Source organism: Mustela putorius, unplaced genomic scaffold, assembly GCF_011764305.1.
Source record: "Mustela putorius furo isolate JIRA1106 unplaced genomic scaffold, ASM1176430v1.1 tig00537338_pilon_pilon_pilon, whole genome shotgun sequence".
Lineage (NCBI taxonomy): Eukaryota > Metazoa > Chordata > Mammalia > Carnivora > Mustelidae > Mustela > Mustela putorius.
This window is the reverse complement of record NW_025422460.1, coordinates 1,538,520-1,553,824: the sequence shown is the minus strand read 5'-3', so window position 1 is coordinate 1,553,824 and position 15,305 is coordinate 1,538,520. Positions and strand designations below refer to the sequence as shown.

At 44.4% G+C, this 15,305-nt stretch overlaps 1 long non-coding RNA gene across 1 annotated transcript in view; it reads left to right on the top strand.

Annotated features, from left to right (window-relative positions):
- Positions 1-9,600: 9,600 nt before the first annotated feature.
- LOC106004411 overlaps positions 9,601-15,305 on the top strand; it is a 156,749-nt gene continuing 151,044 nt past the window's right edge. The window contains exon 1 of the long non-coding RNA XR_006604963.1: positions 9,601-14,617. This is a non-coding gene — a long non-coding RNA (uncharacterized LOC106004411). The remainder of the gene's footprint in view (positions 14,618-15,305) is intronic.

The following is a 15,305-nucleotide window of genomic DNA, read 5'->3' as shown; positions in this document are numbered from 1 at the left end:
CTCAGGAATTGCTTGGAAGTAGGAGAGAGGAACACTTCCAACAGAAAGGACCACTTGTCCTTGGAACATGCTTCTTAATGCTAGTCCTAACGTGAGCTTCTGGTCCAAGGACAATAGACACCCTGACAGCAAGGGGCCCTCAGGCAGGATGTGAAGCAGAATCACCTGGGAGTGTTGTTACCATGCAGATTCCTGGGCCCTGCCCAGACCTACTGAAGTGGGGCCTCTGAGTGAGGGGAGGGGCATGCATGGCTTTTAGAAGGTTCCAAGGCATCTCTGAGGCCATTGGCTGAGCGTGGCCTGCAGAATGACATTGGGGATCTACTGCCAGGACTGGCGAATGCCCTAGCAGATTGGCCTTGGAAACAATGAGGTTCAACAGTGATCCCTCATTCCATCAACTGTGACCTTGATGACTGAAAGAAGAGCGGCTATCGACTGAGCATAAGTGTGCCCATGATCTCTGCAGCTTCATGAGTTAGGAACTATCATTGCCCCATTTCAGAGATGACTATGTTGAAGAACAGGGAGGCTTGAGTTAACTGCTTCAAGATGGTAGGGCTGAAGGGTGGGGAGCCCAGAGTTCAGTGCTGACCTGCTGATTCCACACCAGCAACTGTCTCTACTTTAGATCCCATTCTACAAACTAGGTGTTGTGGAGCTCGGGGAGGGGTGGCAGCAAGAGCTGGAGTAGAAGCTTCCCTCCTCAAGCCCTGGCTGTTACTCCAGGCTGCATGGCTGGGACAGAGCTGGGTCTGACTCCCATCACTGCTTACCCTGGCCTGAACCCCTTTCCCTTACACCTGGTTTTGTGTGTGGTCCTATCGGAAACTGAGTTGTCATCTAAGTAAGGAGTTGGGGCTGCCTTGGTTTCTATCTCTAATTTGGGATCTCATCTCTGAAGGGAAATACTCGTCCTCCTTTTAATTTTTTTAAATTATTATTATTTAAATTCTATTAGCCAACATATCATTGTACATCATTGGTTTCAAATGTAGTGTTCAGTAATTCATCAGTTGCTTATAACACCCAGTGCTCTTCCCATCATGTGCCTTCATTAATGCCCATCACTGGATTACCCTGTCCCCCCACCCACCTCCTCTTCAGCAACTCCCAGTTTGTTTCCTATAGTTAATAGTCTCTCATGGTATTTCTCCTTCTCAAATGACTTACCATTCAGTTTTTCCTTCCTTGTTTTTTAATTTTTTAAAAGAAGTTTTAAATGAAATTTTATCTGATACTGTGGTACATTTGGAAAATCAAAAGTGTAACATGCAGAAAATTCAACCCTAATTCTATTTTCTGTTAGCATTATCACATTTGTCTTTCCAGTGTTTCTTAAATTTCCTTTTCTTTTTTTTTTTTTAAAGATTTTATTTATTTATTTGACAGAGAGAGATCATAAGTAGGCAGAGAGGCAGGCAGAGAGAGAGGAGGAAGCAGGCACCCTGCTGAGCAGAGAGCCCAATGTGGGACTCGATCCCAGGACTCTGAGATCATGACCTGAGCCGAAGGCAGCGGCTTAACCCACTGAGCCACCCAGGCGCCCCTTAAATTTCCTTTTCTTAACTGAGCTCCTAGTATATATAAAATTTTGCATTCTGATTTTAGTTCAATATAAAGTCAGAGACATTTTCTCACATCATTAAAACAGCTTTTTGGAAACATTTTTCATAGATGCCTAATATCCCATCGATATGACAGTTTGTTACTAAACCTCTTCCCAGGTTTGGGTTGTCTTTAATATCTTCCTATGATGAGAATGTTGGACAGACACCTTTGCGTATAAATGTCTGTCTACTCTCTGATTTTGTAGATGATGTCAAAGCACTATCTGTGGGTTATTACAAAGGCTCCCGATACAAATCACCAAATTGCTTCCTTGGAAGCTTATGCTGATTCATTTTCCTGACCTGTGAGTTAATATCGACCTCAAAGAGATGGTGTGAGTCCTCCCTCCATTATAAAATGACTCTCCAGATTGAATTGGGGCAGAAAGAACAATGGTAGCCCATTTCTCCATAAAGGCTTCGGAAGCCTCTAGGGACATCCAGCCTCTATTAAGGGCCCTATGGTCTCTTGGAATAGGAGGAATACAGCTCATCTTTAGGCAGATTAGGTGGGTCATATATGCCTGCTCAGCCTGTTATTCTTAATAGATTTCATTTAAAAAGATCCACTGACAACCTTATGTCATAAATTTTATGTAGGAATAGTTTTTAGATTTTGATATGCTTCTGCTCAGTCACTTAGAGGAGTTATGGTTTTAATCTTTCTTTTTAAATATTATGTTTCCATGCCCCTCCCCAACTCAAGGTCCAGCCACAGAACCCAGTCTTGATGTTACCTTAGTGCCCATGTGGGCCCCAGGATATTTTGGCACACCCACTCACACCCGGGTGGAGGGGACGCAAATGTTTCCCCAAGGCGGAGTGGGGGTGAGGAGAGAAAGAGTAAGTTGGCAGCGTGGGCCTGCCATGCCCCTCTGCCCATGCCCAGGACAGACAACCTACCAGCTCTGTTGGTCCACTGGACCTGGGTCCCTCCTCGGATGTCTTCTCAGCACTGCCCCAGGGAGTCACTGCCCAACAAATAAATTTCAGTTTATTTTGCATGGAAAATTGAGACTCGTTTTCCCTCCCCATTTAATGCCTGCCAGTTTCAGCACCCAGCACAGGGTGCTGTAGTTGTTAGCTCTGTGGTTTCTCCCCTGCTGGTTGACATGTGTGGCTGGATGGCTGTCGGGCAAGTTTGAGTGACCCCAGGTGATGTTTGGGAGCCGTGATCTCCACAGGACTTTTCACCTCCCATCTCACCACCTCGACTCATGCTGGAGGCTGCCCTCCTCGCCACCGGACTTCCTGACCTCAGCTGGGGGTGCTACTTTTATGCTTTTCTGTCTGTTCTGTGTCTTCCATTGCCTGTGTCCTCTGCTGTTGCCTGTCTGTAGTGGGGCTTATTTTACCCCAGGTTCCTGGTAGGAGTCGCTTTCCAGGGGTGAATTTAGGAAGTGGGTGGGAGCAGAGGGAAGCTGTGAGGATGTGGAGGCAGAGGCAGAGGCAGGTGGCCCTCCAGGGCTAGAACACCGACATCTACTCCCAGCTCCTGCCTGCCCTTCACTGAGCTCTGTCCTGGTTGGGGGCCTGAGCCCTTAGCAGCTGTCAAACACTGGCCCATGGCTTCTAGAGGCCCAGTGTAGTCACTGTGCAAAGGTTCACAGCATCCTCATAACCAAGGCCTTCTCCCTTTAGCACTGTGAGCTCCTCCAGAGCGGGGACCACACCTGGCAATGCCTGTTCTCCTTTGGTGCTGACTCTCTCTAAATGCATACATGGTCATGACAATGATCCTCATTCACCAAGTAGTTATCGAGCCCCTACTCTGAGCAGGCACTCTTCTAGAGTTTGCCATCTCTGACCCATGAACCTGAGTTCTTGGTGGGAAGGAATTAAACAATAAGTGCAGACTGTTTCATGCTTCATACAGTGTGGTGGAGGTGATTAATGTCCGTAACAAAGATGAAGTAGAATAGAGTAAGTGACCTGGGAGTACCAACCGTAATTTTGCTCAGGGAAAAAAGGCAAAACCTTGAGCATGTGGCATTTGGGCAAATTCTTGAAACAGGTGGGCCATGCAGATATCTATGGGAAGAATGTTCTTGGGAGTGGGAATAGCAAGTACAAAGGTCCTAGTCTCACTGAGGTTGCTTGCAGAGTAGCTGGAGGGTCATGTGTCAGAGCTGGGGCCAAATCCCTGGGACCCTCAAAACTTTACAGGGGCTGGGGCTTCCCCTCTGAGTGAGACAGCAGGCTTGCTGGGGTGGTGGAAACAGACTGGGGAAGGTTGGTTGGAAGGAACATGCAATAATATGGAAGGGGCTGATGGCAGGTGGGACAAGCATGTTAGCTGGAAGGTAGCAAAGGGTGACCCAGTGCTGGATGCATTTGAAAGGCACAGCTGGCAGAATTCCCAGGACACAGAGTCTCAGAGAAAGTGGCATCAAAGACAATGCCGGGGTTTTGACCCACTCAGTCAGAAGGATGTGCTGCTGTTAGCAGACATGGCAAAGACTGTGGGTGGCAGGGTTCAGGGCAAGAGGTGGAACACACAGGGCTGGAGGTGCCCAGAGACCCCCAGGAGACCTGCATGCTGGATGGCAGCAGGTGGAAGGGCAGGCTGTGGGCCCAGGATTATGGGTAAAGGGCAGTCTGTAGAGGCCCTCTGTCTTGTTAGTGCAGCAGGACAGCTGTTAGCAGTGAGTGAGGACGGCAGAGGCAGTGCAGCATCTGGGGACAGGTGGGCGGGTGAGAGTGGCCACCTTACTCTGTGGAAGAGGGCACACATGGGGGAGCCTTGGAGGCTCACATGCCATGGCATGGCTCCATGCCATGGTAAAAATTAAGGGAGGGCTACAGCAGTCCAGTATTGGCTGTGCTACTCATAGTTCAGATCCTTTAAGAATGAAGGTGTGGGTCACTTGGCCAGGTGAAGAACCCTGATAAGCGGAGGTGCTGGCCCATGGCAGGGGGAATAGTCATGGGTAGAGGGGAAAGGAAGTCGTGAAGGCAGACTAGGGATGTAACAGCTGCATATGAGTTCTCTGCCTTATTGTGCATACATTTGTATGTATTTACCCATTTCTTTGCTGGCTCTTCCTCCACGACTCACTGATACAGGATCTCAAATGGGTATGGTGGCTGAGCTGGAAATGTGATGAGCGTTTTCCAGAGACAGATTTGTGCCTTACAGGCCTTTGTCCCTTCATTTTTTGCAGAGTGTGTCTCTAGCTCTGTGAGGTACTGTCACGTTGGGGGAGACACATTTATGTCACTGCTGCCCTTGCTGTTGGAGACCCCTGGTTGTCTCCTGTGGTCCCCCCTGCCACCCTCTACCTTCTGTTCTGCATCAGTGCAGCAATGTGCTTTGGGCTGCATCTCCTAGAGGGCCCTTCCTCTCGGTCTGGGTAGGAGCAGCCAGAGAGGGGCACCCAGTGAGATTTGGTAGGAGAAAGGGAACATGCTCCTCCTTGGTGGTGGGCGATGACAGCTTATGAGGGTCAGCTGTTTGGTGCTGTAGGCTGCCAAGATAATTTCTGGGGGAGTCCTTGCTCCTGATGGGTCCAGGAGTCATAAAAACCATTTCCACAACTAAGAGGACTGTCTCTAGAGTCTTCACCAAACCCTGCCTGACGTGGTCTGATAGACAGCTGTTGCATATGCTGGGTCCCATGTCCCCAAGTGTGCCTGGGAGCTGGGGACCTGCTTACTGATAACTTTTATGTAAGTGGACACAGGCACTCTCCCCTCCTCCCTCTGTGGGGATGTGTCTTCAAGGCAGTGTGAGGCTTTCTGGTCTCTCCAGAAACATGACAGGGTCTCTATGCCTACAGATGACTTTATCAATGTTTCACTAAACTTACCTCATAAAATTGACAAGTGGTCTAAAAACATTTCTGCTGATAAGCTGTGGATTGATGACCATACTAATAATGAAAGCAGGAGTGAAGGAAGTAGTAGGACTGGCATGTATATTCCTAGAGGGGACTTTTCTTCCTTCCATATTAGTTGTTAAAACAGTGCTGTGTTGGTGAGATTTTATATATTTGCATCATTAATAATTCTTTTTAAAATTATATAATTTAAAGATAGATTTAAAAATAAAATAAACTTTAAAATAATCATGTTCTTAGTGTATGTTACAGGTTTAGTGGATTGGTAGAGAAGGATTTAGGTGAAGATACCCATCTGTGTGTGCCTGTGCCCCACGGGGTGGTACAGGGCAGTGGGTAACATGAGGGTGGCTGGAGTTGGATGGAAAAGCCATCTTTTCCTTTCCTTTGTATTTTCCAGTAGCTTACTACCTGGAAAAAAGCTAATTCTTTTGGAATGTCAATTCTATATCTGGACAACTGAATTCTCTTATATTTCAGATAGATTTTCTCCAGTGGATTCTCCTAGTTCTTCCAGATATATAGATAATAATTTTGCCTCCTTCTTCCTAATGTTTATTATCAAACTACCAGGTCCAGATTGAGTTCTATGTCTTCAAAGTACAGAATCTGAATGTGTGTAAACATGTAAAAATGTAAACAAAAAAATGTTCTAGAAGTTAGAAAAAGATATCAAAACTGTTTTGCAGAACTAGCATAAAATTCACACCAAAATCTGATAAAGAGAGCACAAAAATAAAAGTACATATTGATTGATGCCCAAACTTGAAATACAGTTCTAACAAATCAAGTCTAAAAACAAATTAAAAAAATAATGTAGTACAACCAGTGGAGGTTCATTCAAAGAATGAAGATATTTTACTGTCAGAAAATAATTAACGTTACAAAACATAGTTGGGAATCAATTTCCTGTATTAAAAAGTCACAAGAAAGGAAAAAAAAACCACTACCTGTGATTATCTCCACGAAATTCAAAGTGGCGTTTGATAGATGCATACAGTCACATCTAAAGCAGGAATAGAAAGACTTCCTCCACTCAGCAAGAGAAACAAACTTAAACAAGAAGCCAGCATGCCGTGGAGCAGGGACTCCCTGACAGCATGCCCATTAAAGCAGATATGAGGAAAAGATGATCACTTCCCCACTGTTTTCTGACACTTCCCTGAAAGGACTCGTTATTAGAGCTGGAAAACAGACAGGAATAAGGTATAAAAATTGGGAAGAAGGGAGCAAAGATATCATTATTTTCAGGTGACTGAAATAGTGTACCTGAAATCAGCAGGAGAATCAATAGAAAACTTCTTGAAAAATAAGGGAATTTGCTAAAATGTCTAATTATGGAATTGAAAGCACAAAATATTTTCCTGTAATAATTAATCTGCTAATTTTTTTCTGTATTCTATGAGTTTTTCCCCTATATTCAAATTTGGTAATTCACATTTTCCTGGAAAGTCATCCATTTCTTCTACGTTTCATATGTATTTGCATGGATTTGAACAAAATATGCTTTTATTATGTCTCATGAATTTATTTTCTGTCATTTCTCATTCTCACTTGTAACTTGGGGCATTTCCCTTTTGTTTTCCTCTTGGTTAGATTTCCGGGCTGCGATTTCTTCCTTTGCCCATCTCCAATCTATTTTCTACCCTGTCCTGCCCTTTCTGGGTCCCAGAAGGTGCACCTCTGTGGCTGTCACCTAAGCAAGCCTGCCTGCATGGGCTGGCTGGTGTCCATGAGGGGTCAGAGGGCAGGGCAGGCATTGCCTCCTCACCCAGCTGGCTCCCCACAGAGTCCCTCACCTGCCTCTTCAGTCCTGGGGTGGGATGGTGTGCTTCACTAGATACAAGCTCCAGGTGCCCCACTTTCCTCCCTTGCCCCCCTCACCTTACCCACAGCTCTGTCAGTAGGTTGGCCATTGAGGTCCGGGGACCCAGGGGGCGCTGCTGTGTGTAAACGACCAGTGGGCCTTAGAAAAGGGAGGTTCTGTTTGCTGGGCATGATTTGAAACATTTTGATTCATTTTGTTACGTACCCCCCCCATCTTTTGTCATTGTGTTTATGTGATTGATTGGTGTAGGCAGACAGAGAGGTGACTTAAATCTGTTTGCCCCTGTTGCGTTTCTATTTCTTTTTGTATTTATGGTTTTCTTTTTATAATTTGATGCAGCATTATTTGGTACATAAATTTTCTTGACAGATAGAACTTTATTGTATATTACACTCTTTATCATTATAGAGTGCCTTTCTCTCCCTCCATAATGCTTTTCCCCAAATTGTCTTGACTCGTATTACTGTCACACCCGAGATTTGCTTTGTCTGCATTAGCTGGGATGTCTGCAGAGGCTTCTCAGTGACTTTGTTGTAGATGCGTCTCTTTCTTTTCAGCAAATAGATTTTTATAGAGTTTATCCACTTACTGACATATCTGTTATGATTGGTCTTAGATCTATCATCTTTTTTTTTTTTTGTTATAATACTGAGTTTTAATGTTCTCTGTGTTTTTACTTTGTATATTTTCTTCCACAATATGGAGGTTGATTGTCTTATTTGATAGTTCTCATGTTTATAGATTTAAAACTCCATTTCTTTATTGATTGATTGATTTTCCTAGACAGTACTTGACAGCCCATTATGAAGTATGAGAATAGGAAAATATTAGATAGACTTTGTTCCAAATCCCTCACCTGCCTGTACCTCCAAGTATGCTTAGTTGATGCCATTCTCATGGGGCTGATGTTAGCATATTGACATGGAGAGTCTAATTTGGACCTTTGCCCACATTTCTGTAAGTAACCCCCTTCTGATCCATCTCCAGTCCTTGTTCCAGGCATTGCCATGTATGCCTTGGCTGGCTGGCTGTTTTTAGTCAGCACTACTTTCAGGAGAATTTCATGGATGCAGTATTTTGGGTACTTGCATATTTGAAATTGCCTATTGCTCAACTTGGCTTAGTATAAATTTTTTAGGTCATAGTTTATTTCCCACAAATGTTGAATATTTTCCCCTGCGGTCTTCTGGAATGTAGTGTGGATGGGAGAAATCTGGAGGCAGCCCTATTTCCTTCTTTGTAAGGGATTATAATTACTATTATTTTTGCCTGGATGTCTAAAGAATTTCTTCTCTATCCTTGAGAAAGCTTGCTAAGATATCCTTTAGTGTTGATTTGCTATATCATTTTCTTCTGGAATGTGCTGTGTCCTTTCACTCTGTAGGTATCCCTCTCTCTACCCATATTTCCTTCTCACTTATCTTAAAATAATTTTTAAAAAAGATTTACTTATTTATTTTGGAGAGACAGTGAGAGAGTGAGAGAGCCGATAGGAGGGGTAGAGGGAGAAAGAGAGACCTCAAGCAGATTCCCTGCTGAGCTTCGAGCCCCACATGGGGCTCCAGCTCACAACCCTGAGATCATGACCTGAGCTGAATCAAGAGTTGGATGCCTAACCAACTGAACCACTCAGGTGCGTCTTATTAACCTTCAAATATTTTAATTTCCATTTGGTAGATCCCCTATTTTAGGGTTCCCAACTATCCATTAGCTGGATACTTGTTTGCTCTTTGTGTCCACTGACTTTTTAAAATTACTTTAAACAATTTGCTTTTTCATTCTGCATTCATTTTGATTATATTCAGTATTTCCTCTTTGCCGGGAATGCGATGACCCACCCTGTCTTTCCTTTGCTATTTCTAATTTATTTATTAGTTCTGAAAGGCAGTCTCTTTGTTTCCTTGCTTCTTTAATCTCTCCTTGTTATGCTGTTATACTGTTTTAATCACATTTTAAAATCTGTAAATCCTCAGCAGTGTACAAGCCCTTCCACATCATTGCCTTATTTAATTCTTTTTCTTTAAGATTTTTTTTTTCTGATTTGAGAGTAAGAGAGAGAGAGAAGGCATGAGCAATGGGGAAAGCTGAGGGAGAAGGAGAAGCAGACTCCCTGCTGAGCAGGGACTCCCAACACGGACTTGATCCCAGGACCCTGGGATCATGATCTGAGCTGAAGGCAGATATGCTTCACCAACTGAGCCACCCAGGTGCTCCTCATGTAATTTTTATGATGGTTTTGAAGAGTATCTTTCTTCCTCAACATTTTTTTAAAATTAAATTTATTTATTTTCAGCATAACAGTATTCATTATTTTTTCACCACACATTTTATTACATGTATTTTCACATACAGAAAAGACAATGGAATTTCAGCAACCATCCACTCATCTACCACCCAAATCCCATCAAGCTCTTCTTATACATGCTTTGAGCATGGTCTCTTTCCCTCTCTTCCTTTCTCTCCATCCATCTTTCTTGATGCATTTCAAGTTGCAGACCTCACCACACTTCCCCCAGATACCTCAGCAGAGACATCTACCTTTAATGGCTGTGTCAGGTTTGCTTTAGCATGCAACATTTTGGGGGCATTTCCTACTGTTTCTTGTCTCTCCCCACCCCCACCCAGAGTGGATTATTTATCTTTTTTGCCTTATGTTTTTTCTGTTAATTTATTTATTTCTCTGTTCTCATATTTTCCATAGATGCTATATCCTTTCTTTTCATTTGAATATATGTGGCTCAATGAAGACTTTCTCTTCTTGTTAATACAATGTGGGAAATTTCTCCTTGCCTTGACCTCCTTGTATATGAGACCTTTTGTTCCCCTCAGAGCTTCTGTTAGAGGGCTGGGTGTATTGTGTTCTCCAGTTTCCGTGGGGGATCTACGGATGGATAGTGTTGAAGGTGGGGAACTGGGCTGTGGTTAATTGAGTCCTTGTGCTTGCCTCCGCCCTGCAGTTATAAAAGAAACTTTGTTACAGGCTCTCTTCCTCTGGGCTAATGCAGATTTTAACCCTGAGGGAGGATCCCTGGCTTTCATTCAGCTCAAAGCAGTCCTGCCAGGCTCAGGGGCAGAACTCCTTTCTGGTAATTTACCTCTCCCCGGAGCTCCAGGCTAAGCTCTGGGATGGGACCTGTCCAGTGCTGGCTGGGCCTCTCCTCCCAGCTTCCTCCAGCTCCTCTGAGGACCTCCTCTTCTCTTTTGTCCTCTGCATGCTAACACCATATTTGTTGAAGAAGATCAGCTCTTGGAGAAAACAGACTTTTCGCTGTTCCCTTTCAGATTGCTGAACGGACCTGAGTCCAGTGTCTTGTCCTGGCTCTAGGGAGGGGTGCCCACCATAGCACTCAGCACCCCTGCTTCTCTTCTTAACCTGTCCCTGTCCCCCACCCCCACCCCACGATGTGATTGTTCATTTGCCTTCTTATGGGAAAGGAACCATGGGAGCTGTGTCACTATTCCTGCTCATGTCCCCTCTTTCCCTGCTCACTATTACTTTCTGAAGTTGATGCTGAGATATCACACTCATAATGAATTAAACCAGGTCTTAGTCACTTAGTAGCTATTAGATGTGACACAAGCCACTCATGATTGTGCAGTAAGTGAGGCTATGGGGCTATGGGGCTCCCTCTTCCTGTTCTAGGACCTTAGGACCCTCAGTGTGGGCCAGAGAGTCCTCCTTCCACTTCAGCTGAAGAGCCAGGGGACAGGGAGCTGATTCTGAGCCCCTCAAATCACAAGTGCCTGGCAACCTGCCCTCTACCCCTATTCTGAGGGACAGCACTTTCTGGGTCCACTCAGGATGCTGCTTCAGTGTGACCAGGGTTGTCACATTGACAAGGGGATTTGCCCGAGAGAGAAAAGGAGACAAGAAACAGCACTGTTTGTCTTCATCTCAGATGTGAGCCTCTCCCCCAGGGAGACACTCATGTAAGACAGAAGACTAGCAAACTTAGAAGAAAATGGTCACAGGACAAGACCTGGCATATCTCAGAAGATTAACCCTCCAGTAGTTAATAGGATCAGCTGCCAGGTCTGGGAGGTGCCCGACCATGAGATGCCGCTAAGAAGGCCACGAGTGTGAGCAGGCAGGTGACACATAGTGTCCCTGATGGCAGGACTGAACCTTGGCTGTGCCTTTGGCGGCCGGATTGGTGAGCCCTGATAAAACCAAATAAGAACAAAACCACAATGCAGAAATTCTGCAAGGTATTCTCTCCAGGGAAACTCCTCTGTGTGAAGGTGTGAATATGGCTGTTAGCTGGAGCATTGTTTACAGTACTGAAGAACTGCAATGCCCACCACGAAGGAATTGGCTAAATAAATCATGCTATACTCACATGCATGCATTCTAACAGCAATTACAACAAATGAGCTAGATTTATATGAATCAACGGCAAGAGAGCTTAAAGCTGGAATATGAATATGGTGAGTGAAGAGAGCATGTTTTGGAATTATAAATTCAGTATACTTTTTGTAAATAGTTAAAAAAAAGCATGCTGTATTGTCTTTTTGGATGCATAGAGTAAAATATGACTCCTGGGATGGGAGGAACACATACCAAGGTTTGTCTGTCTGGCCAGGGAAGAGGAATGAGATGGGGAGGGAGTGCAGAGAAGACTTAACAGTAGCTGTACTGTTTATTTCCTTAGAATCTTCTCGGTGCTTTTGGAAATACTAACATCTGTTAATTCTGGGTAGTGGGCACATAGGCAGTTATAGTTCTCTTTGTATTTTTTATTTTCTTAAGTATTTAATTATAATTTCCCCTCCCCATTTCAATGAAAAGGCCCTGGAATCCCCCATGGGGTAGAGGGGAAGGTGGGAATGCGGAGAGGCCAGCACCGCAGAGTTGCCACTGAGTTGCTGGGTGGCCACATTGTCCCTGCTGGATTGTGAGTCCATGAGCCCAGCCTGTGAGGAAGGGACTGGAGGGGTTTTAGGGAACCCCTAAGGATCCAGCCAGTTTCAACAGGAATTGAGTACTTGCTGCTTGTCCTATCTTGAGGGTGGTGCCAGTTCCCAAACAAAACTCTAAGGCAGGAGGATGGGAGGTTTGCAGAAGAGAGGAGAAAGGTTACTTTAAACTTCAACTTCACTGAAGCATCAGTGCAATCGTTTTGCGTTCTATTCAACTTTATGTTTTTAAGTGGCTTCGGAAGGACAGCTATCCAGGTTGTCTTGTTTGAGTTGAGCAGACCAGCAAATTGACCTCTCTGTCTGGCTGTCTCCCAGGGCAGGGATCATGGCCTCCTCCTTACTGTCTGCCAGTGCAATTTCGGGATGTGGCTGAAGGGGCCATGCCATCTCTGCATGCCTGTTGAATGGACAGGCCCTGAGGCATGGAGCGTGGGCAGGGTTCTGTAAAGGGGTGACTCTCTGGGCCCCAGCCTCACCCCACATAGCCCAGCCAGGGAGGGCTTGACCAGGCAAGGGGTGGGTGCCATCCAAGAGGTGGGGGCCAGGGAGGTGTGTCTTCTTCTGTTCTGTACACAGGCCTCTGAGACACACCTTGAAAGGGAGGAACAGTCCCAGGACAGTGATTCCTCCTCAACTCACCCTGCCTCAGGGTTGCAGGAGTACTGCTTTAACATGCCTCAAAATGCCTGCCCTGGGCTTAGATTAATGAAGGAAGGATAACATCGGGAATAACAGCCACTACCACCACCATGACACTACCTTGGAATTTTGGATGTCTCTTCTGCCAGGTAGCTGATTTTGTCATCTAGCTAATGGGTAAAGAATGGATGCCTTTGCATGGAGTGTAAAGGAAAAATATTGGCCCCTCACCCTAGACCCTGTGGGGTGGGATGTTGGCAAGTATTTGGACAGGCCAGCTCTGGGTGGCTGGGAAGACCAGCAGGAAAGCCCACTTCTCTTGGCTCTGTATCATAAGTAATCATAAACTGATAAAGTAGGCTTTAAGGGTGTGTGCCTACATGTATGTATGTGGTATGCATGTGTGTGTATGTGTGTGAACATGCTGTGTATGAGCATGTGTGCCCACGCTTGCATGTATGAGTGTGCATGTGTTCAGGAGGGGTATGCAAGCAGGAGATAAGGATGAAGTGAAGTAGGGAGTAGACTTGTCTCAGGCAAGGAGACTGGCCTTGTCTTCCATGAGTGGGGGTGGAGGCAGTCAGTGAGCGTAGAAGTTGGTCAGGTGGGCCAGGTCAGGCAAGCAATGGGGACGGGGGATGGCAGTGGCAGAGGAAGGTCTGGACCTTGAACAAGTCAGGCCCTGCTTTGGTCCTTCAGGTGGGAGTGTTGCAGGCTGCACCTAGGCTGTGCAGTTGAGACTCACTGCCAGACTCACCTGGACCTGGGCAGCAGAGGCTGTCCAGTTTCTGTTGACAAAGGAGCTGGTTCTTCACCTTACTCTGGAAGTAAGACAGAGCCAAGGCACAAAGAGAAGAGAAGAGAAGGGGCTGACAGAGTGAGCAAGGACTCAACTCCTTGACTGGGCCTCATTTACTTGCTTCAGATCCCATGTCCTTCATGGAAAATATCAGCAAGTCCATGAACCAGGTCTTTCATTAGAGAACTGCAGCGAGGGATACTCATGGTTTTGGCCCTAGTGGGGCCCTTCTCTCTAGAAAGGGTCAGCATAGTAAGTAAGAATCAGCACTCCACAGAGAGGGTGGGCTGAGAAGCCTCCACATGCCTGTGGAAATCCAAACGCAATTCTCCAGGACAGACTGTATTCAATAAAGGAAAGGACTCTTACTCAGAGTGGTAATTGGGTTTTGAGGATAAAGATACAAATCTGGGCCTTACTGAAGATAGTTATGTTAGCTTTTATATATGACACAAATTATGTTTACTTTTTTATGTATAATGCCAATTGGTTGTTTTGGTGATATTTTCATCTTATTCCTCATATTTGGGTACCATCACTGTCCACAAAACACTTGGGCAGCACCGGTGGAGCCATGAAAACATCAGCTAGGACTCAGACTCAGTTTCTGGCCCTGCTGCCTGATCTTAGGGAAGCCTCTTCACCCTTCTCAGCCTCAGTTTCTCTGTTGGTAAAACAAGAAAGCTGCACTAGATCGTCCTTAATGTGTGGCCGGGTTCTAACCTTCAGAGATGCAGTGTGCCATGTGCACAAGCACCCACATGTGTGTGGGATGGTATCTGCGCGTGGCCATAGAATTGACATAAAGATCAAACGTAAACAACAACAGGAGTAGAAAATCTCTGTTTCTGAAAGAAATTCACTGTCAAATCCAACATTATTCACTTCTTAATTTTCCAGTATGCCTGACTTCAATAATATGTTCTGCTTTATGCCAAAAGCCCAGAGGCATGAAATGGATTAGCTCTTGGAAAATTGGGAGGTAAGTCTATTTTTCTATTGATTATAAAAGTCACATATTCTAATAGGGAAAATTTTACAAGTACAGAGAAAGCTGAAGAAGAAAATGAAAATTGGCTATAACATTACCACCCAGAGGACAGAGTTGTTAATATTTTACGTACTTCCTTTTAAACTTTCCTTGGCATATAAATTCCAATATAGAAATCTTAAAATTACAGAAAACTACAAATGTAACAAGCATGCACTGTATAGAATATATATATATGTGTATATATATATATGTATATATATATGTATATATATGTATATATACGTATATATATGTATATATATGTATATATATATATATATATGTATATATATATCTCCACCATCTAGAATCAACAGATGTCAATATAGATCACATTTATCATGTCTTTTTTACTTTCTAAAGAATTACAACATAGCATACAGTTGCAATCTCTGTAAGCCCCTACCCCGGGCCAGTTCCAACAATAATTGTGATTCCATGTGTATATTTCCACTCTGTGTTTTGGGGGCTTGTATGTTACATACTAGTATCCATGAGTAATTTAGAATATTGTTTTCTGTGCTTCTAAAATGTGTATAAAAGATATATTAAAAATTTTATTTTTCAACTTTTTGTGACTAAATTTTGCATTTTTGAGAAATATCAATGTTGATATTTAAGTGTGTATAGCATTTTA